The sequence below is a fragment of the Urocitellus parryii genome, unplaced genomic scaffold (genome assembly GCF_045843805.1).
Source record: "Urocitellus parryii isolate mUroPar1 unplaced genomic scaffold, mUroPar1.hap1 Scaffold_37, whole genome shotgun sequence".
Taxonomy (NCBI): domain Eukaryota; kingdom Metazoa; phylum Chordata; class Mammalia; order Rodentia; family Sciuridae; genus Urocitellus; species Urocitellus parryii.
The window spans coordinates 7365516-7389369 of record NW_027553327.1 but is presented as its reverse complement, the minus strand read 5'-3'; the positions used below and the strand labels follow the sequence as shown (position 1 = coordinate 7389369).

Below are 23854 nucleotides of genomic sequence, written 5' to 3'. Positions count from 1 at the left end.
ATGGGGCACCAATGGAGGCGGGCTCTTGTGAGCTTCCCTAGTAATGGCTGCTTGGTAACCCCTGGGCTGAGGCAGGGTAGTGATTTCTGCGTGGGTTGGGCTCCAGCTTGCTCCTTGAAAATTGAGGAGGTGGAGGGCATGACGAAGATGCCCCATATTCCCTCACACAGCCACGAGAATGGGCTGGGGCTTGACGAGAGTGCCCTGGCCAAGCAGGCGACCATGGGGCTCCTTGGCCAGGAGAACACGCGAGAGGGGCGGTGGGCGGGGATGGGGTTCGGGAGCATGGGGGCATGGAGACTATCCTGGTGTTTGCACCAACTCAGTGTCACTTTGGTTCTCGGAGTTGACCCAGGGGTGCTGTCCGCGAAGCCATACTGAGGCCCTTTTTGTGTTTATTCTGAAACAGGGTTTGGCTGAGCTGCTGAGATGGTCTTCACCTTGCAGTCCTCCTGCCTCAGCCTCCACGTGCCCTGGGATGACAGACCTGCACCACCGCGCCCAGACCAAGCATCCTTTTACCAGTCAGGTCTGCTTTTGTTAAGTGGAAACTCTACCAAGTCCCAGCATTTATGGTATTATTATTATTATTATTATTATTATTACAGAAAAAATGGCACATACATTGGCCAACCAGTTTAGAAATGACAGCTGGGGGTTTGCACTCCATTGCCTCTAAGCTGCTGGACTCTAGAGTCATGGCCTGTGGTCTCCCTGGAGGTTGAGCAGCTACAGAAACCTGCAATTTATATGAGCTTGGGACTGTGGCCTCAGATCCTCCTATTAACAGAAAGTGCCAAAGAAAAGTCTCTGGTTTCATGTCTTTGTCTCATTTTGGAGGGTGGGGGTGCCAGGGATTGAACTCTGGGAGGCCTCGACCCCTGAGCCCCTCCCCAGCTCTATTTTGCATTTTATTTAGAGACAGGGTCTCTCTGTGTTGCTCAGGGCCTCACTTTGGCTGAGGCTGGATTTGAACTGACATCCTCCTGCCTCAGCCTTCTGTGTCCCTGGGATCACAGGTGTGGGCCACTGTGCCCGGCAGTCCAGTCTTTTCTCTCTCACCTCCACTGTCGGGGCATCCAGAGCAGTGCCTGGAGGGCGCTGGCACCCAGGGTTGGTTGGACGTGTCTGTGAATCATTTGGACCAGGGACTGCATTTTTTTCCCCACTGAAACACAGTAATAGTGACCAGGGATGTGACATCATAGAAGAGTTAATCAAAAGCAAGAAGATGGCAGGAAGAGCCATGCTGTGGGCTGGACCTCTGGGAATTGGAAAGGTCCTTGTGTTCTCATTGATTTCTGATGCCCAAGAGCATGAACCTCAGGTCAAAGCCAAATGGAATATACATTTTATACATTTTAACTTGTCTTTGTTTAGTTACATGGTCATATGTGTGTTTAAGAAAAGAATCTGATCTCAAACTCATACTTCTAGAATGAAAATCATACTTGCCAGAGGGAAGGGAAAGTCCTGAGAGGGGTCTGGTAACTGGGGTTGTCCTTGAACTCTTTCAAGTCTCTTTTGCTTGGGAAATGCATCTCTTTTATCTTTTCTTTTCTTTTTATTTTTAAGCAGTGATTTAACTTGGGGGGCACTCAACCACTGAGCCACATCTGTTTTTGCTAAAGGTCTTGCTAAAGTTGCTAAGGGCCTTGCTAAGTTGCTGAGGCTGGCCTCCAACTCATGATCCTCCTGGCTCAACCTCCTGAGCAGTAGGATTATAGGCATGCACCACATGCCCAGCTAAAAATCTGTTTCTTTTGGTCCAGGGCCTAGAAAAAATTTGTGACAGGCTGTAGCTCAGTGGTAGACCACTCACCTCACACGTGCAGGACCCTGGGTTCGATCCTCAGCACCACGTAAAAATAAATAAGTAAAATAAATGTATTGTGTCCAACTACAACTAACAAATAAGTATTAAAAAAATAAAAGAAAGATATTGTGTCCATGTACAATTAAAAAAATATTTAAAAATCTTCTGTGGCACATTATTGGAGAAGGAAAATTGAGTCATCCAGTATTTTTTTGAATGCAAACTTTGCCCACCACTATTTTGGCTACATACATGATTGAAAAATAACAGAAACGTCCTTTTGATCTTCAAGGGGCTTCTAGTGTTTTCCAGACAGAGAACCAGGAAGTCTCCTGATGGCACAAAATGGCTCAGTTGAGTGCTGAGCTTCAAACTGTTGACTGATTTTAAATGCTGGAATTGGGCAGAGGGTTTGGTAATTCCCCTTCAGAGTTGGGCTTTCCAGGGGACAAAGGAGGACACCTGGTGGAGCTTGTTGGGATTTGCAAGGGGATTGGCCAGATCCTCAGGCTTCCCAGAGCTCCTGGTCTGGGCGTGGCTTGTTCTCTGGAAGGGCCTCTTGGCATCAGAGAGTAGGAGCCTACGCACTTGTATGTAAAGAAGTGGGCTCTTACCAGGGATGGTGGCCCCTGCCTGTCATCTCAATACACTCTGGAGGCTGAGACAGGAGGATCACATGTGGGAGGCTAGCCTCAGCAGTTTCACCAGGCTCTAAGTGACATAATGTGACCCTGTTCAGAAATAAACAACATAAAGTTCTGAGATGCATCTTGATGGGTATTGACTGATCAGCTGGGAGGCCTGGGGCAGGCTCCTGACCTTTCAGAAGCAGAAACACAATCAGCTGTGAAGTCAAAGCTTGAATTCTTATTTTGAATTTGTACATATGGAGTTGCCAGGGTGTGTTGTGTGGTGTCTGATGATAGATGAAGAAGTTCTGTGTCTGGGGGAAATTTTGTGAGGCTGCAATGCCATACAGTGTGCACTTACAGGAACATTAGCTTGTCCAAGTCGTCTTCCATTTTTTTTCTGGAGGGGGGATTTACCAAGAATTGAACCCCAAGAATTGAACCCAGGAGCTCTCAACTCCTGAGCCCCATCCTCAGTCCTTTTTACATTTTATTTAGAGACATGGTCTAATTTAGTTTCTTAGGGCTTCACTTTTGCTGATGCTGGCCTCCAACTCATGATCCTCCTGCCTCAGCCTCCTGAGCTGCTGGAATAACAGGCCTGTACCACAGCACCAACATAATAGCTGTTTCCTTCAGTGCTATTTCTCTCAGTGTTATTTAGTACTTTTTGTCTTCCAGTGTTGCTTTTAAGAAGTCTGATTTTCAGGGTTGGAACCTTTGTTTCTGGATGTTTTGGAGGTACTTTTGGATAGGGCACCCTCCCCTGATTTTCCTTTCTTAATGTCCACAGAGCTTTCTGAGTCTCACTGTTTTGTGTCATTGGTGTGGACAGTCGCCAGCTCTGAACCCCTGAGTGGTGACCTGTTCCCGTTCTCTGTGTGGTCTTTCTGGAAGTCCAGCAAGGTGAGATTAGTTCTGCAGTGATTTTCAAACTGGGCTGGTTTTGCCCTCCAGAAGATCTTTGCCAGTATCTGGAGAGTCGTCTCTTGTGGTTTTCAAAACATGATGGGGGGACTCCAATGTTAGAGGCCAGCAATGCTGCCAAAGAACCTGCACTGCAAGGCTGTCCCCAAAAAACAGAGGAAAGAATGAGAAATTCTTTTTTTGTGTGTGTGTGGGGGGATACCAGGGATCAAACTCAGGGGTGGTTAAGGACTTCAGTCCTTTTTGTATTTTATTTAGAGACAGGGTCTTGCTGAGTTGCTTAGGGCATTGCTAAGTTGCTGAGGCTGGCCTCCAACTAGCCATCCTCCCACCTCAGCATCCCAAGCTGCTGGGATTATAGGCATGCACCCCAACACGCAGCTCTCAGTTTCTTAATCCATACAATACAAGTTAGCGGGCTGGGATTGTGGCTCAGCGTTAGAGTGCTCGCCTAGCATAGGCAGGACCTGGTTTGATCCTCAGAACCACATAAAGATAAAAGCATTGTGTTGTGTCCATCTACACCTAAATCAGTTATATCAGTTCAGTCACCTATATCAGTTCAGTATTTATTCCTATGGGGAGGGGAGCTTAACTTTATAATGGCTTGATTTTTGAGCATTTTTATTAATATTTAAATTCTTCCCCTAATTTAGGGTTTGTTTTGAAGAAAAAAATTAAAAATAAAATAAAAAATTAAAAATTAAACTTGTTTTGAAGAAAAAAAATTAAAAATAAATATAAATAGTGTAACCCTGTTTAAAAAACAACATAAAAGTCTGCGATGCATCTTGGTGGGTATTGATTGATCAGTTGGGAGGCCTGATAATATTAACATATAAAAAAGATACAAGTTAGACTTTCAATTGGGCTGGAGATGTGGCTCAGCGGTAGCGCACTCGCCTGGCATGCGTGCGGCCCGGGTTCGATCCTCAGCACCACATACCAACAAAGATGTTGTGTCCGCCGAGAACTAAAAAATAAATATTAAAAAAAATTCTCTCTCTCTCTCTCTCTCCCCCTCTCCTCTCTCACTCTCTCTTTAAAAAAAAAAAAAAAAAAAAAAAAAAAAAAAAAAAAAAAGTTAGACTTTCAAGATAATAGGCTATGGAAGGATCAGTGATATATATACAGCTCCATAGGAAAGGGTAGGTATATGTGCCTTTCTTCCATGAGTTTTTTTATAATATTATATTTTTTTTAATTGTAGCTGTACGCAATACCTTTGTTTTATTTATTTATTATTATGTGGCGCTGAGGATGGAACCCAGGGCCCTGAACATGCTAGGTGAGTGCTCCACCACTGAGACCCAGTCCCAGCCCAGCCCCTTCCATGAGCTTTTAATTGGAGAAAGCTGGACAGCCATGGAGCTATTCTTAATCAAGTATTGGTACTATTTGAATGGAAGGGTAATGGTCACCCCTTCAGTATTAGGTCAAGTGAGGCAGGGATGCTGTTCAGTGGGACATGGTCACTGTTTTGACACTGGAAACTGATAATGGGGGTTGGGGGCTGGGAAAGAACAGGGAAGAGACATTCTGGGTAGTAGGTGGACATAAAAACCAGGCACAGTAGCTCACAACTGTAAGCCCAGCAACTCGGGAGGCTGAGGCATGAGGATCTCAAGGTGGAGGCCAGCCTCAGCAGCTCAGTGAGACTCTGTCTCTAAATAAAAAAATGCTGGGCCTGAGGCTCAGTGGTGGAGCAGCTGCCTGGCACATACAAGGCTCTGGGTTCCATTCCCAGAACCAGCAAAATAAAACAGGTGGGAAGAGCTGCCTATGGCCTCCCCTGGTTCATGTGGTGTTGGAATCACATCCCTCTGTGTTCTGTTCTAGACATTTTCCCTTTGCTATTAGAACACATGCTTTGGGCTTGCCAACTCAGGTCCCTAAGCATTCAGGCAGTGAGGTAAGCAAAGTGACTGGCTAAAGCCCAAGGATGTGGTGCTTTTTCACTAAAAGAGGGCCACTGGGTCCAGACCTGGTTTCTCAAAAGAAGCCAAATAGTTGGATTTCTACAGGAAAGTTCCTAGTCAAAAATATGGCAAGAGCCGGGCACAGTGGCATATGCCTTTAATCCCAGTGGCTGGCTCGGGAGGCTGAGACAAGAGGATAGTAAGTTTGAGGCCAGCCTCAACAAAAGTGAGGCCCTCAGCAATTCAGGGAGACCTGTCTCTAAATAAAATACCCAATAGGGCTAGGGATGAGGCTCAGGGTTTGAGAGCCCCTGGGTTCAATTCCCCCACAATAAAAGCCAAGTTTAAAGGCACATCTAAGACTATGTGGTCCAAACCAAACCATCCTGTGGGCAGCTTGTTGTCTCCTTGTAATCTAGGCAGTATTTTAATTTGCCAGATGAGGCCATCCAGCATTAGCACTACTGTGTGCTCAAGACCACACTGGAAAACACATAGAATATCAAAACTAGAACCAGCCTCTGCCCCCACGGGCTAGTGGATTTTGCCCAACAGTGTTCACTGATCATCCCCCAGGTCGGCTGCACAGAGGTGAAACCAAAATGGTATTGAAAAGAAAATCTGGGCCATCTTTGAAGAAATAGCTCCACTTTGCCTTGTCCCAGCAGCTTGGGAGGCTGAGGTAGGAGGATCAAAAGTTGGAGGCCAGCCTCAGCAAATTAGTGAGGCCCTCAGAAACTCAGGAGGCTCTGCGGGGCCCACACACTGGGGGTCTGAGCTCATTCTTGTTTCAGAGATGAGGAAGGATGAAATGGCACTCAGAGTCAATGGCATTTCCCAATCCTGGACCCATGTGAGAGCATTTGCTTTCCATAACTTGCTATTTGACGAGATGTCTGTTCCATCTGGTCTCTTTAGCATCTGTCAACCGAAGTTAGGGTACTGAGCATCAATTTATAGTTGACCACAGGGCACGGTCATGAGGAGCTTGTGCAGACCACCCACCACTTCCAGATTTGGCCTCACTTATCATACACTATTTGCTGGCCTTTTAACATTAAATGAGTGTCATGTAATAAATCCTTCCTGATTTGTTAGTGTTATTTATTTATTTGGTCCCAGGGATTGATCTCAGGGGCACTTAACCCCTAAGACCCATCCCCAATCCTTTTATATTTTATTTAGAGACAAGGTCTCACTGAGTTGCTCAGGGCCTTTCTAAGTGGCTGAGGCTGGCTCCACCTTGCCATCCTTCTGCCTCAGCGTCCTGAGTCTCAGGGATCACAAGTGTGTGACACCATGTTCAGCCTCTTGAATAAAATTTTTATAGATGGCTTTGAATTATATTTTCAAGACTATAAAATGAAAACCTTTCCTTTCTTGCCTCTGTAGACAGCCCTGGCCCTTGCAATTGCTCAGGAGCTTGGGAGTAAGTTGCCTTTCTGCCCCATGGTGGGGAGCAAAGTTTACTCCATGGAGATCAAGAACACAGAGGTGCTGATGGAGTACTTCCACAGGGCCATCGTGAGTGTCACGTTGGAGTGACAAATGGCTGTTGCTTCTCCAGTGCTTTGAATCCTTTCATCTTAAAAATGTTTCTGTGGTGTGTTGATTGTACTGCTCCTGTTCTTTTGGTGCTGATGACAAGACAGGCAAGAGCAGCCAGCCATTCCATCAGCTTGGGAGGCTAAGGTAGGAGGATCAGAAGTTGGAGACCAGCCTCAGCAACTTAGTGAGGCCCTGAGCAACTCAGCGAGACTCTGTCTCTAAATAATATATAAAAATGGCTGGGGATGGGGCTTGGTGGTCAAGGGCCCCTGGTACCCAAATACATACATACATACATACATACATACATACATAAAAAGATAAAAAATTCTACTTGGGGAGCTTTTGATTTAATGCTGAAGGAAAGAGAATGCAGTGGAAGTGTGCAGCATTTGGAAGTGGGGAGATGTCATGGGACCCTGTTTCTCCCCCCACAGCCATCTGATTTTCTTGTGGCTGGCACTCTTTCTTCCTGCAGTGCCTCTCTGGGGGACTGACTCTACCCTTGATCTTCCCCAGCAGGTCCCCGTAAGCACTCAACTATGGTCTCTTGCTTTCTCTCTCTCTCCCCCTGTCTCTCTCTCTCTGTCTCTGTCTCTCTCTCTTTTGGGTCCATGGCTGCTGAGCCACCCCCAGCCCCTGTATGACACTAATGCTGAACAGAAGTGTTCTAATTCTGAACTGTGTCCATAAGCTAAGCTTTGTGTCACATTGAACTTAGGCTTTTTATTTTTAATTTTTGGTACCAGATATAGCACCCAGAGGCATTTAACACCTGAGCCCTGTCCTCAGCCCTTTTTCTATTTTCTTTAGAGACAAAGTCTTGCCGAGTTGTCGAGACCTTGTACAACCACACCTGGGTTTTATGTTTAAAATTTTTCTCTCCGTTGTTTTTCCTTCATTTCTCCTTTTCCCTTTTTATTTCCTATTTTCAGGGTCTCACTATGTTTCCCAGGCAGTCCTGGAACTCCTGGGTTCAAACCATTCTCTTACCTCAGTATGCTGTGTAACTATGGCTACAGATGTGTGCTATTATTCCTTGTTTAAACATGTGCCAGTGATTTTATTTAACTCATTAATTAAACATATGAACAATATTCCAGCAGCTCAGGAGGCTGAGGCAGGAGGATCACAAGTTGGAGGCCAGCCTCAGCAACTTAGCCAGACCCTGAGCAACTCAGTGAGACCTCGTCTCTAAATAAAATATAAAAAGGGCTGGGGATGGAGCTCAGGGGTTGAGGCCTCCTGAATTCCATTCCTGGTACCAAAAAGAACCAAAAAAAAGTGTGACCAGTAAGATAGGACAACCTTTCGAATTCCTGAATATCATTATTTTTAAGAACCTAAATTTAAAAAAAAAACACCATTTTTTCTGGGCTGGGGCATGGGCTCAGTGGTAGAGCACCCACCTAGCATGTGTGGGGCCCTGGGTTCAATCCTTAGCACCACATAAAAATAAGAATAAAAAATAAAATAAATGTATAGTGCCCATCTACAACTTAAAAAAAATAATAAAAAAAAACATTTTTTGTGAGACTGAAACCTGATAAAACTGGCCTTTACACAGTTGCTTGTGTTGCAATTGCTCAGCAGGAACTAAAATGCTTTAAAATTTGAAAAAGTAGAGGTCACCAGGGTCCTTTGTTGGGATTGGACCCTGGGGTTGGGTGGGGAAGGAAAACACAGCAGGGGCTTTTGAGGGCAGCAGTTGAAGAGAAATTTCTAGATTCTGCCACAGAATGAAAAGGCAGGCCGTGACCTCCCCTCAGACATGAGCCTGCTGTCCCTGCACCTTTGACTTCCTGTGAAGCTGAAGAGGGAGGAAGAGAGGGTCATCTGTCCTTGTCTGTGTCGCTCCCTTGACATGATAAAGGTCCCTGTCAGGGACTTAAAACCTGAACCAGCAGATGAAACCCATGTCCTTTGTGCTGTTGTGGCTAGAGACACCACCCTCAGTCCACCCCCTGGCCCACAGCTGGGCCCACTGTCCGTGGGGCCTTCCCCTGTCTGCTGGTCACCACCATGAAACTTCTGGACAAATATGAGTGGCTGAGAGACAGGGAAGCCTTTCTTCCCCTCCTGGGGGAATTTCATGTCACTGTCCCCTCACAATGAATATGGGCAGACATTCCATTTGGAGAAATTTCCTCTTTGAAGAATAGAAAAGGTTCTATAAAAAAATAAAAGTAGACTTGAAAGCCCAGAATTTTCCAAGCAGGACAGTTTTCTGATACCTTCATGTTATCTGGGAAATTTCTTTTTTTTTTTTGTACCAGGGATTGAATCCAAGGGCCCTCGAACTCTGAGCCCCATCCCTAGCCCTATTTTGCATTTGATTTAGAGACAGAGTCTCCCTGAGTTGCTCAGGGCCTCAGTGTTGTAGAGGGTGGCTTCTAACCAATGATCTGCCTGCCTCAGCCTCCAGAGCTGCTGGGACTTGGGGTGTGCACAGCTTCTCCAGACATTGTTTGGGAAGTTTGTCTTGGGGTTCAGGAGATGGAAATTTGGTTCATCAAACACAAAATGAGGCTTCTCTCTTGTGTGTTTTCCAAAAGCCCCACTTACAGGCTCTCAGGTGGATCACAGGCAGAGGAGAGCTGACCCTTAGCTTCCAGTCTTGAGTGTCCCTGTCCTTGTTGGGTTTCTGGAGAAGAGAAGGCAAGGGATGGTGTGATAAGATAATGCCCCCCTTGAACACTGGGAAGTGGCCTGAGTGTCTGATCCTGTGGCCGTGTGTCTCTGCCTTTGGGACATTTCCATATCAGCTCACAAGGAGCCCGATGGCTGCCTGCAAGCAGAAGTCCTCTGTGACCTCCCCATTTGTCAGGAGAGCAGCGACCCTCAGCTCTTCTATTTTTTTTTGAGGAGGGGCACCAGGGATTGAACCTGGGGCACCTAACCACGGAGCCACCTCTCAGCCCTGTTTTGAATTTATTTGGAGACAGGGTCTCATTGAGTTTATCAGGGCCTCACTGGGTTGCTGAGGCTGGCCTCCAGCTTGCCCTCCTGCCTCGCCCTCCCGAGCTGAGATGACAGCCATTGGCCACCACTCCCTGCAGTGTTGCTCTCCAGCCATGATGGTGTCACTGGGTTGTACTGTAAGGTGACTTGTCAGTTCTTGTGCTGTGGTAGTTTTAGGTAAGAAGGTTGTTGGTGGAAAGGAGATGGATGTGGAGAGAAGGATGGTCCCATTTTTCACCATGTCCCCATTGGTCATCCCTCCAAGAGCTGTGTATAAAGGAGGCCAAAGAGGTCTATGAGGGGGAGGTGACCGAGATGATGCCATATGGGACCGAGAACCCCATGGGCGGCTACGGCAAGACCATCAGCCATGTGATCATAGGGCTCAAGACAGCCAAGAGCATCAAGCAAATCAAGGGGAGTCTGTCCTGAGCCCTGTCCTCAGCACTGTGGCATGTGGCAGGTGATGTGACCTCTGTGTCCCTCTTTCCTTGGCCTCTGCATTGTCAATGCCATATGGGACACTCAGGATAACATCGTGTAGTACAAAGGGTCACCTCGTAGAGGGCATGGACGTAGTTCCCTTCATGAGGTAGCTCTTTCTTTTTTTAATACTCCTGGGAGTTGTGTGATTAAGTCAAGAAATTTTTTCTGCCATCTCGTCTGCCACATGATTACTATTGGCCAGCTAGTCACAGTGGAGCACACCTGTCATCCCAGCCACTCAGGAGGCTGAGGCAGGAGGATCACAATGTGATGCCAGCCTCATCAATTTAGTCAAGGCCCTGAGAAGCTCAGGGAGAGCCTGTCTCCAAATAAAATAAAAAATGGGGCTGGGGACGGGCCTCAGGGGTAAGTCACCCCTGGGTTCAGTTCCCAGTACTGCCCCCCCCACCTCCCCAAAAAGTCAAAGTGGACTTAATTTTGTGTAGTGAGCCATTTCTGTGTACTGTGGCTGCCATTACAAGATGGCGCTGATAAGCGCCGTGGCCTGTGATAAACAACTCCTTATTTTGGGAGAGTTGGCACGTAGCTGTAAAACACCCTATGAGAAAGATCCACGTGGCAGTTGTGCATTGGGGCTTTATCTGCTTTATTAGGGCTGGGGCACGTAGCAGGAGGAGTAGTAGTAGGAGTAGCAGTAGAAGTAGCAGTAGGAGTAGAAGTAGAAACTAGAAGACATGTCAAAATAAAGGCCTGAATAAACTGCTGAAGGAAGAATCCTGTGTCGTGTTTCCTTTGCTGGCGAGGGGACGCGGCAATTTTGTTTTATTTTTTCTTTCTTTTTCATAATATTTTTACTCATCCACTGTTGTTATGATTGACTCACACTAGCTCTGTATCTGTCCCCTGCTGCATAGTCAGGTCCCCTGCTGCGGGCTTTTGGAAATATTTTACCTGTGGCTCCTTGAAGCTTTGTGCCTGTGTGTGCAGGTGCCATGAATCTCATTTCCCTGTTTTCCAGATCAAGGCCTTAGGCTCAGAAAGAGGCTCCACAGTCATCCTGCATCCAGTGCTTGCTGAGGGGCAGGGTGACTGTGAGTCCCTTTTTGCTGCGTGACCCTTGTGAGTCCTCTGAGCTCTATGTGGCTCAGTTTCTCATCTCTAGACCACTCTCTGTTCACCATAGAATCTCTCCTTCTTTCCCCCTTTTATAATTTGATGGTTCTTTGATTCTCTGAGGTGTTTTCTGGGTCAATACTTTATGGAGATCATGAAAATGTCACTTCTTCCAAGGGCTATTTTTCTGTTTCCTAAAGGGGCCTGAATCTCAGGACCTTAGCTCAGCAAACCTCTCTCTCTCTCTCTCTCTCTTTAATCCCTCACCACATCCTGTTCACCCTGGATTAATGAAGTTCTGAGAAGGTGGCCCCTTCTCAGGAATGACACGTTGAGCCAGTTCATCTGAAAAATCAACCATATGAAAGTGCCTGAGATAAAAAGAGAAAATTTGTCCTCTTCCAAGTAGGAGAGAGGACACAGGAACACAGTGGAAATTTGATACATCCATCGGTCTTCATCATCCAGCTTCTCGAAGAAAATAGCCTAATGGAGAAGAGGAAAATTGTGTTCCAAAACAAAGATGGTACCCACCTCTGATCCCAGCAGCTCAGGAGGCTGAAGCACAAAGATCGTGAGTTGAAAGCCAGCCTCAGCCAAAGCAAGGAACTAAGCAACTCAGGGTTACCCTGACTCTAAATAAAATGCCAAACAGGGCTGGGGATAGGGTTTGGTCGTCAAGGACCCCCTGATTCCAATCCCTGGTACCACCAGTCCCCCAAAACCCAAGTCCTTCTGGGCAGTTTTCCCTCATGGATGAGATATTGGGACAGAAGGACCTCAGGTGCATTGTGTGGAGTTGTGAAGTGTCTGAGATTGATGGAGATTTATGAATCTTGGCCTGGGGACTCCCCAGCCCTGGTCCTGTTTGCACAGAGCCCCAAGGAGGCCAGAGAGGCTGAACCCTGGTGAGCTTTTGGCAGCTCTTTTGGGATGCATTTGGAAACAAGATCCACCCATTTTAAGTGTGTGTGGCCCACAGGATTTTGATGCATGACATAGTTTACACTCCCCATCTTAATTCTAGAACATTATCATTACCTTCCAAGGGACCTCATTCCCAAGAATGGCCACCTGCTCTCCCTCCCCCTGGCCTTTGGCCACCACATACCTACTTTGTTTCTGGATTGGACTTTTGGGTGTCCCCTCCCCCTGAGAGAGCCCTGCAGTGGGTGTTGACTCAGGACTCTGTCTGGAACAGAGCTCAGGTGTGTTTCCACAGGGTGGCCTTCTGTAGAAGCTGCCCTGGAAGCTCAGCCTGAGGGCCTGTCTGCCAGCTGGGGTCTGCAGAGGCTGCTGTCCTTTCCCAGTGCACACCCCTGGGGAAGAGCAAGGCCCTATAAAGCACTGTCACCCCAAGATTTGTGTGCACAGCCCCAGGGGCCAAAGGGTGCTAGGATTTGCTTTTTTGTGGTCCTGGGGCTCAAACCCAGGGCCCTGGCCATAGTGAACTAGCGCTCTGCCACTTAGCTGTACCCCAGCCCTACGGCCTATCTATGTGGTCTAGACTGGCCTCCACCTTGGTGATCCTCCTTCCTCAGCCTCCTGACCCAGAAAGTTTGTGGGGATTCCAACTTATGTTTCCCCTTCTGGACTCCTCTGTGGGTTCTTCTAGGTGCTGTCACAGAGAGGAGGAGACCGAGGCCCAGAGAGTTGGAATCACGGGCCTCATCAAATGCAGACTCAGGTCGCTAAGCAAGAAGCTCTGATGTCCCAAACCCAAGGACTGGAGCTGTAGTGGTGATCCTGGAGGGTGCCATGGGGCATGGCCAAGGACACATGTCCCCCTCATAGTATACAGGTCCCTGTGAGAATGCTCCTACCACTTTGAAACCCCTTAAGTCAAGGCAAGGAAGAGTAATGGTGACGTTCTCTTGTCTCCTGGAGGCAGACATGGTCACCCTCAGGTTCATCTCCTGGTGTGCTTAGCCCCCACTCCAGGCTCTTGTGCCCTGCCACATACGCTCATACCACCCACTCCTAGGGTCGCTGGCTACCTCAGGTGTCTGTCTGTCTATCTCTCTCTCATGTTTAGCCCTGTGAACTGAACCCAAAGTGCTTAAGCAAGGAGCCAGAAGCCTGCCCTTTTTATTTTGCTTTGTATTGTTTTGAGAGAGAGTCTCCCCTTGCTAAGTTGCTGAGGCTGGCCTCCAAAGTGGTGATCCTCCTGCTTCAGCCTCCTGAGTCCCTGGGATGACAGGTGTGCAACACTGTGCCTGGCCCCCCAGGTCTGTTACAGAAAGGAGCCTTCCCTCGGGGTCAGAAGGAACTGGAACGTGCTTCATGGTTGTCTGAGTCCCCCTTTGTCTCGTTTGGTTTGGTTTTAGGTGGACCCCAGCATTTTTGAAAGTCTGCAGAAGAAGCGAGTTAAGGCCAGGGACATCATCTACATGGAGGCCAACAGTGGGGCTGTGAAGGTATGCTACCCGGGGGACATTGCCACATCTGAGGGTCTGCCAGAGGGAGACCTGGGTGACCAGGGCGTCATATTGCTCAGCGGGTTTGGGTGGGGGAAGGTTAACAGCTGTCCCTTTACCTAACTCATCTTGGCTTTTCTCTATCTTTATCTCCTGGTGACTTAAAGCAGGCAGAGTGTTCAAGACCCAAACCCTGGGGGGACAGGGACCAGACAGCCTTTGTCCCTTCCCGTTGCACCAGGTGGCATCTTCCATCTTCCCTTGTCTCCCTATGTCCGTCCTTGAGTCCTGAGCCTGGGGACTGCACCAGGTGGCTCCTCCTCTATCTGCTGCTGTGTCCTGTGGTGGCCGCGCCTCCAAGGTTGATGGATGAGCCTCAGGCCTCGTGTCACTCATAAATCACCACCTAGAAGAGCCCGGGCCCCCGGCTCCAGTGAGTCCCATGGATGCTCCTTTAACAGGAGTGAAAAGAAAGGGGAGAGAATCTTCCAGAAAGTCTCAGGTGTTGCTCGGGTGAGTCTGGGAACCCAGTGTGGCACCAGGCCGCAGGGTGCAGGTGGAGAGCACCCTTGGGGGCCCTCAGTGGGCAGCAGGCGCATTTCTGTCACTGAGCTCTGTATGGTCCTAGTGCCCAGTGGTCTGCTGGCAGAGGCAGGGAGTTCCTAGGCCATGGAGATTGCCCTGGAGGCCGAGGAGGACATGCCCTGCCCTAGGGTGATGTGAACAAGAAGAAGAAGGTCATCTAGGATGGGACATTGCATGACCTGGAAGTGGCCCACGCCACGCACCAGGGACAGGCCCTGCTGGTCCAGCACATGACCAAGGCTCTGGGAACCAGTGGCCAGGGCCATGCTGTCCTCCTGGAGGCCCTCTGGGATGCTCAGCAATGAGCATGACATGAGCTTTGGCCCCTTTGTCCCAATATCCAGATGCTGTCACAGCTGATCTCTGGGCATTGTCTGCCCCTGGCCGCCTGCCAGCCTGCTGGGGGCTGCTCTCCAACTCTGGCTGGGGTTTCCTTGTGGGAGCCTTCACAGCACTTCAGACAGCCTCACGGAGGCTCCAGCCACTGCAGATCCCGAGCCCCAAGTCCTCCAGCTCCCACCTGGTGCTGCTCTGAGCCCCACTGGACAGAGTCAGGTTTGCTCTTCATCTTGAAGGGGGCCTCCTCCTCCCCACCAGGAACGGATTTTCTGCTGGGAACCTGGTTTTGCTTTTTTTTCTCTTGGGATTGGAGTTTCTTCCTACCTTGCCAGAGTTTTTTTTTTTTTTTTTTGAACTGAAGCTTAAACCCCAGGGGTGCTTACCCATGGAGCCCCGTCTGCAGCCCTTCTTACATTTTATTTAGAGACAGGGTCTTGCTGAGTTGCTCAGGACCTCACTAAGTTTCTGAGGCTGGCCTCCAATTTGCAGTCCTCCTGTCTCAGCCTCCCAAATTGCCAGGATTTTTAAAGACATGTGCCACCATGGACGACTCTGCTTGATTCTTGCAGGTCAGGGAAAACCTCAAGGGGATCCCTCTGAGTTCAGGAGCCCCTCATCCTTCCCAGGGTAGCTGTGCTGAGCATTTCCACCTTAGGCTTTCAAGTTGAGTGACATCAGGGACCCGCAGGAGGCAGGAGCATGGGCCTTGGTAGCAGCCTTAGAAAGTCCTCTCTCCAAAAGGGGGGAAAGACATCATGTCCATGATGGGCCAGTTGATGAAGCCAAAGAAGACAGAGATCACAGGGAGGACAAGTGGTGAAACCTGAGCCCAGAGCCAAGTTGAGGCCCTGCCTCTGACATGCTCCCGGTTCTGAGCGCTCCCCACTGCGCTGCTCTGAGTCTTTACTTCATTTAGAACCCGTGGCCACACTGTATTCTCTTGCCCCACTGAGGTCAGCATCTGCTTCCTTTGAGGTCCCAGAAAGGTGCCGACTTTGACACCAGGCACTGGGTCTCCCTTGCTCCTTTGTGAACTTATTGGGTTTTTTTTGTTTGTTTGTTTGTTTTTTTTTTTTTTTTGATGCCGGTGATTTAACTCAGAGGCCCTCAACCACTGAGCCCCATCTCAGCACTTTTATTTTTTTATTTAGAGACAGGGTCTGGCTTAGTTTCTTAGGCCATTGCTAGGTTGCTGAGGCTGGCCTTCAACTTGTGATACTCCTGCCTCAGCCTCCCGGTCTGCTGGGATGAGAGGCATGTGCTACTGCGCCTGGCTCTTCCTCAATTTTATGTCCTTATCTGGCCAATTACCTGTTTACTCCCTGAAAACATAAGTTCAACATGAATCCACTATTACCTTGAGGCCTTGCAGCAGCCTAAGCTCCTCCATGAGTGGCCAAGAGCAGATCCATCTCTGAACTTGGTTTTGACAGCCCTGCATCATGGCTCTTGGCGAAGACAGGCTTCAGATCCTGGTTCTTTGGGAACAGCTCCATCCTGATGATAGGAGGCTCTGGTTTGGAAAGTGAGGGCTGCGACCTGAGGCAGGTCTGCCATTCTGCAGGGGCTAATGGTTCTGGGGCCGAGGCTGGGCCTATTCTGACCCTCTTTGCTCAGGTTTCCTGGGGAGAGGATTCTAACTGCACTTGAAGGAAACCTGAGCATTGTCATGCAGGGCCCCCAAAAGGGCTCCTTGACTGAGTGAAGCAGAGTACAATTCATGTATGAAAACCATCTCCCTGGGGCTTCCAAGTGGGGAGTCTCAGCATCAGGCTCGGGGCTCTTTGTGGCAGTTCCTGGATACTGCACCCCACACAGTTCCACAAAAGTCTTTTTGTGGCACATTGGGGTGATGATGCCTGCTTTCTTTTTTTTTAGATGAGGGTACAGGGATTCAACTCAGGGGTTCTTACCCAATAAGCCCTGTCCCTAGTCCTATTCTGTATTTTATTCAGAAACAGGGTCTCAACTGAGTTGCTCAGGGCCTTACTAAGTTGCTGAGGCTGGCCTCCAATTTGTGATCCTCTTGTCTCAGCCTCCTAGGATGCTGGGATTATAGGCATGTACCACCATACCTGGCATGATTCTTGTTTTCAAATGATGACACCAAACTTGGAATGGGTCCTGTACCCAGCCTGGTGTCAGAGAGCTAGTAGGAGAACCAGGCTGCAGGGTTGGGTCTGGAGGGAATTGAGGTGGGGAGAAGAGAGCAGCTGACATTTCTCCCCTGGCAGGGACCCTGGCTGAGGTGAGATCAACTAGGTGGTGAACAAGTACATCAACCAGGGCATGGCTGAGCTGGTCCCAGGTTGCTGTTCATGGATAAGGTGTACATGCTGGACATAGAGTGCTTTACCTTGCTCACTGAGCTCTGGAATCTTCCATTGCCCCCATAGTGATTTTTGCCTCCAACCGAGGCAACTGTGTTATCAGGTAGGTGCTGCCAGCTGTCCCTTCTCCCTGGGTCTGTTACCACCCATGATGTCATAACTCAGGATGGGACTAAGGGAGTGCATGTTGCCCCTGGGAGGAAACAGCAGAGTGACTGAAGGCCACAGCTACCCTGTCCCTGATGGGCAGGGTTTCCACTGGCCTCTGAGGCTCCTTGTTCCTGTGGGGAGCAAAGGCCTGAGGAGGTGGGGCTTCTCTGGTGACCTGGCTCCAGAGGCTCCCTCACACTGGCTCCCAGAGGCCAGAAGAGCCCACTTCATCTTTAATGAGGATACTGAATGAAATTGCACCTTGTCCCTTGTCATAGGTGGGAACACAGGTTTGTCTGTGATTTTGTTCTTCTTAGCTCCCCATGACAGCAGTGTGCAACCTGCCATGTCACTTATATGGGGTGTGACTTTCATTCCTGTAGCTGGCCCTTCTGTGGGATGTCCCTGGTCGTGTGTTCCTATGTGAACATGGGAAAGGGACGTCCACTCATTTCCCTGTCTCCCAGTCCTGGCTCTCCCTGCCATTTGTCTCGTCGAATGAAATTCTATTCTCTTCCTCCACCTCTGCCCACCATCTCCTGGTCCACTCCGGCCCATGTCCCTACACCCTGACAGCTGATGTCCTGCCCGTGAACACTGTGCTCAGCCTATTGGGGAGGAACCTTCTGGACTGGCCAGCTGTCAGGTGCTTCCCCCTCCCACTCACTCAGTGGCCCTCTAACATTGAGGTGCTCAGTGATGGGGACACTCTGAAGGGACCCAGGAGCCAACAGAAGGCTCTCAACTGCCCAGTTGGTCCAGCCTGAGCAACCAGAGAGAGTCATTCTGGGTTTTCACCCAGTGTGCAGTGACATTCTCGAGTCCCGCTGATGTCAGAGGAAGTTGGTCAACACAGGGGACTGGGCTTGGCCACCTGCGGGTTCCAACTCACTGAGGTAAATGTGCAGCCATTGAGCCCAGGACACCACCCTTCACAGGTGGACAGGAGAGGAGGGACCGGGTGGGTCTGAAGCATCCCCTCGACCCAGCCAGGAGTTGGCACTCAACGCCAACTGGACGCATCCACAGCAAGCCCCTCGGCAGACACAAGGGTACGGTGGACTCCCCATACCCAAGGTCCAGGTCAGGCCATGAGCTCAGCTTAGGGACATGAGCACAGCACCTGACCAGTCCTCCCCCAAACTGTTGAGGTCACCAAGAACAAGGGCCATTGAAGAAAAGGTCACAGCCCAGAGAAGCTTCTAGAGATGGGACAACAAGGTCCCTGGCTGGGATATTAGGACACAAAAAGGGGAATCAGATAAAACAGAAGGTGGTTGGTGCAGGTGGTGACTAGGTGCCAACTACAAAGGATGATGAGTGACACACAGTAACGCACTGCCACCGTAACACTGCTCTGCAAATCTAAAACTGTTCTAAAATTCTATGTTCCCCCCTTGTGGCACTGGGCATCGAACCCAGGGCCTCACATGGTCGTCAAAGTTCCAAGAAGGTGTGCACAGTGGGGCTGGCCTGACATCCCAGCAGCTCCGGAGGCTGAGGCAGGAGGATCGCAATTGGAGGCGAGCCTCAACAATTTAGCCAGGCCCTAAGCAACTCAGCGAGACCTTGTCTCTAAATATTATATAAAATAGGGCTGGGGATGGTGCTCAGGGTTGAGTGACCCTGGGCTCAATCCCTGATACCCCCCAAAAAATATGGAAGCCGACTGGCCATGAGAGCCCAGAGCACCCTGGGCTGCACCCCCTCCCTTGGTGCGTGGAACTGGTCTCACTTGAGTCCTGGGTATTTATAGGTCGCTGCGTGTCTTCAGATCTGACCTCTAAGGGCAGGTTTCGGCCTGGCCCCTCCTCTGACCCAGGCTCCAACCTTTCCCAGGAACAGACGAAAGGCGGCAGTGACAGCAGGCCCCAGCTGTGGGTTGGGACGGAGGTGCCCTGGTGACCAGAGGGGTGTATATTCTTCTGTTCCTGCTTCTCAGGTGGCCAGCTGGCTCTGGTCAGAGATGGCGCTGGGTGGGCAGGTTGGGTGGCCTGGATCTCCTCTGACTCCCCAGCCGCTGGGCCTGATGGTCACATTCATCTCCCAGAGACAGTTTTTCCAAGCAACCCTCGCCAATGGGGGAAAGTCTCTCCCTCCATTATGAAAGGGACACAGCCCAGGTGGAGCAGGGTATTTGTCACATCTTATTGCGCTGACACGCCATCTAGCGGCCATGACAGCACTCCCATTTTTTGCACTATTTCAGCTCCAGCCTGAAAAATGGTTGTGATGTTTAGGTGAAGAGGGGGGGATGGTCCCCTGAAGTGTTTGAATTGGTCACAGCTGGGCCCAGGCTCTGGGGTGCCTCCCAGTGCAGGATTGGGTGGCCCATCAATCCCAGTTTCCTGCCAGCTCCCAAGGGTCCCTGTGGGAGTGAGAACCCAGGACAGGAAGGGCTGTTTTTTTAGCATCACGGACTGAACCCTGGGTCCCTTACCCACCGACCACGTCCCCAACCCTTTATTTATTTTATTTAGAGCCAGGGTCTCTCTGAGTTGATCAGGACCTCTCTAAGTTGCTGAGGCTGGCCTCCAACTTTCAATACTCCCCCCTCAGCCTCCCAAAATGCTGGAATGACAGGTATTTGTTACCAAGCCATGCTCCTTTCTGTTCTTGAACCTCAGATTCCCCATCTGTAAGATGGACCTCCATCTCCTATCGCTGGAGGTGTGTGACCATATCCCATGGACCTGGGAGGTGATGTTTGATCAGCCACCCAAGCAGCCCAGATTGAGAGGCGCCCCCTATCTGAGTCCCTCCAGGAAGAGTCCTTGGCAGTCTGTCAACAAGGAGACAACCCCACCCCCCTGCCAGTTCCACCATGCCCTCCCAGATGCTGGGCTTAGAAGAAAAATCTCCTTTTGGGGGATAAGAAACCAAGGTCTGCAGAGGGCCTCAGAGCCCATAGGATCAGACCAGGTGAAGTTACTTGCTTCACCCAGTGTCCCCACTGGGAGAAAGATCCAGGGCTGCTGTCCCAGGGCTGCACTGAGGGAATGGAGCAGCGGCCTCCCTTGGTCCCAGGCCTCAAGGGAAGCAGAGCCAGGGAAGGAAGGCAGCGGCCACCCTTCTCCCTGCTTATCCATCGGTCAGCACTGTGCCTTCTCCAACTCCCCAGGGCGATTCACCAAACTGCCACCTCCAACTTGGAAGACAGCGGGCCTGCAGCCTGGTGTAGGAGGCCTCTGTTGCCCTCTACACCGCCATAGGCGATAATCAACAGGTGGCGCGGTAAGATGGGCCAATGGGCGCCCACCGATTGTCCTCTCCATCACCTGCTGTCACTGCCACCGTCATGCTGCCAGCGTGCAGGTCTTCGCTGTCAACCTCATGTGATTAATGGGGACACCAGCAGCTGAGGGGAAGGACATCGAAGGACGCCATGCGGAACACAGGGGATGCAGGGCAGATGTGGCCCTGGGGATGCGCAAGGGGACCACTAGGGCTCGGCTCCTGCACCAGGCTCACCCAAGGACCAGAGGGACTTCAGCAGGGGTGGGGGCGGGAGCACAGTTACAACCAAGCAGGCTTCCCGAACCCACCCCTGCCTGCAACAGACTCAGCCTCTAGGGCCACCAACATTGTCCCTTGCGAACCCCTTTCCGACTTTCCCAGCCATTGGAGAAGCCCAGATCTGAGCCAGGCGCCTGTCATTCCATGCTGGAGGCTGAGGCTGGAGGATGGCAAATTTGAGGCCGGCCTCTGAACTTAGCAAGAAGACGCTGTCTTAAAAGTCAAAGGACTGGGAAGTGGAGCAGTGGCCAGCGCCCCTGGATTGAGTTTTGTCCCAATCCCAGGGGCGAATCCCAAACCCAACACACCAGTGCTCAGCAGCCTAGGGGCAGCTCTGGCCGCAGGCCACCTGCACTCTTCACGCTAAGCGGGAACTTGTTGCACTCAGGACGCAGTGGCGGTGGTAACAAGCTGCCAGGGTCCCCGGGCTTCTGCACACCCCACCCAACTCGGATGCATTCCTGCAGGTGACCAGGGAGACCCCTGAGGTGACCTGTCCTCTGGGCAGCGTCCCTGCAAACCAGAGGCTCCGCGGTGGTCCCCAGCCTAGCAGGACCAGCATGGGTCCACGGAGGTCGGGGGCGTCCCGCAGTGGCAGCGCCAGCCACTGGGCAGGGGAACAGCCGCGCCCTCCCTAGAGGAGCCCAGCTGCCAGCGGGGACTAGGTGTGGACTTTGGCTAGGTCGTCTGGGCCTCACGAAACCCACAGCGGAGATGCGTTGTCGCCTTCTCCCAGTTCCTGGGGGCTATGCAGTGGCCTCAAAGCAAATTGTGGCCAGCAACAGGGAGGCTGCAGCGTCCCCACGCAGATGCAATTGCACTGCAGGGTCCTGGCTCCACCCATTCCCCCGCCCATGCCTCTCCCCAGAGGCATAGCCACGCCCCCAATTCATGCACCGCTCACTCCCCCGCCCCTGGGTTGTGGCCACTTCCGCCCCCCACTCCTGCGCTGCCCACTCCCCGCCCCTGAGGCGTGGCCATGCTTGCTCAGCTCCTTTGCCGCCAGCTTCCTATCAGAAGAGGAGCAGAGCGTGGGAAGGCGCCCGTCAGGGAGCCATCTAAGAAGGCAAAGCTTGTGGTAGGTGTTTGCTGGCACAGGGGAGGGGGATGGCTTGGAAAGTCCGAAGGAGCATGATGTGGTGAGGTGTGTGTGTCATCCCAGTGCCTCAGGAGGCTGAGGCAGGAGGCTTGCCAGGTGGAGGCCAGCCTCAGCAACTCAGCGAGGCCCTGTCTCTAAAGGGCTGGGATGGTCAGTGGGTAGGCACCCCTGTGTTCAGTCCCTGGGACCACAATCCAGGAAGGCACAGAAGGGGTTCTCAGTGGAAGTTGCCCCGAGGTGCCCACCCTTGGCCTCTGGTCCCTGACCAAAAGCTCCCAAGGCCTCCTCTCTGGAGATCCCCAAACCAGATGAAGGTGTCTGTCTGACATTGACTTTGTGACTTATCAAGTGCAAGGCTGAATGGCACTATGAGGGTGATGGGCCTGGATGTGGACCTGGAAAGGACGTGCATTCTTGGTCCTGGGGTGGAGTTCTGTGATTCTTGTCTTTGTCAAAAGGTAGGTAGACACTCTGTCCCAGAGGACAGGATACAAACAGATTTAAAATCAATCGTGTTGTTGCAGAGTTAGTCAAGATGAGGTCACATTGCCGCAGGGAGTGCCCCTATGCAGGGTGACCATGTCTTTATGAGGGGCTGACTGAGTGAAGAGGACACACAGGGGCCCTGTTATGACAGAAGAGGAAGCTGGAGCCAGGCAGCTGGGAGGCAAAAGTCTTTGAGGTTTCCGGGGATCACTGAAGCTGGGAGGGCACAGGAAGGCAACTGGAGGTGACCTAAATCATGGCCTGGGCACTGGCTCAGTATTTTGGCCTCCAGGCCACAGAGGATAGGTCTTTAAGCCACCCAGGATGTTCAACATCACTCTAGCATGGGGAGCAGAGGCTTCCAGTGTGGCCATTTGCAGATGCCCAGGCTGGCCAAAGCTGAAGGTGTGGCCACCCAGGGGCTGGACCCTGAAGTGCACCTTTACAAAAATCACCTGCGTGAACATTGAAGCTGCTAAAGTTCTTAAATGTCCCGTCGGGCAGGACACATCAACGTGGGCAGGGAACCTAGATGGGGAGGAATGAAGGGACAAGAGACAGGAAAGGTGACAGCAAGACAGGAGTTCTGATCAAGCTGCAAACTTTTATTGTTCACACAGGGGTATTTATATGCTGGGGATGGGGAAGCTCTCTAATCAGCAATTGCTGGGTGGGTATTCACATGCTAGGGATGGGGAAGGTCTCTGCAATTGCTGGATGTGGGTGGTAAAACTGCCAGCTGCCAGATGTCTGATGATCCTGATAACCAGATGTCTGATGATCCTGATAACCGCAGGATGTTCCAGGGAGATAGGTAGCTGCAGGATGCCTTCTGGGCAGGGCAGGATGTCTCCCAGGGGGCTGTCAGGCTAATCTTTGAAGGAGAATGTCCTTCTAGTTCCCAACATTTCTCCCTTTCTTATATAAAATATTTGACCATACCTTACCGGCCATGTTTTTAGGGGGTGATAGAGGCTCTGTTCCTCTAGAAGGCCTTCACCAGAGTGTGTCAGAGGTCTTGGGTTTTGGGATCTGTGGATCCATCCTCCTGCAGTCCTTCCTGCATCCTCTGTTATTATGGCCTAATGTCTTCACTCCATGGGTGCCTCCTCCCCCAAGCGGAGGGGCCCATGGAGGAGCGAACCCTTATGGCAAGGGCAGAAGATGGTTGGTCAGAGCTGTTACTTATACTTTTATATAAGAAAGAGAGATCTGTGGGGATGTAAACTTAAGAAATAAGCCTTAAGGATATTTGTCACATTGCCAGAAATGTCAGCGATGTAAACACAACATTTAACTTTTAGGGTTACAGATGTCCTTTTCCTTAAGATACAGTTTAATAATTTAATGTCATCTGATCTTGCAAAATCCTTTTATTAGTATGACCTCTGTGTCTAATAGAGAGACCTTTAATTCTATTACTTAGTATGGATAACCATACTAGCAAACACCAAGCCTAGCTGTGTAGGTTAGGGATATCTGTGGGCCTTAAACTAGAACTACTCTGGCAGTTTCTTTTGATAGTTATCGAGCATTCCTACCTAAGAATCTCTTTTGCAGCCTCCAGTTTAC

The 23854-nt window shown here is 50.5% G+C and overlaps 1 pseudogene; it reads left to right on the top strand.

Annotated features, from left to right (window-relative positions):
- LOC144252175 (ruvB-like 1) lies at positions 1-22387 on the top strand (annotated as a pseudogene).
- The last annotated feature ends 1467 nt before the right edge of the window (positions 22388-23854 follow it).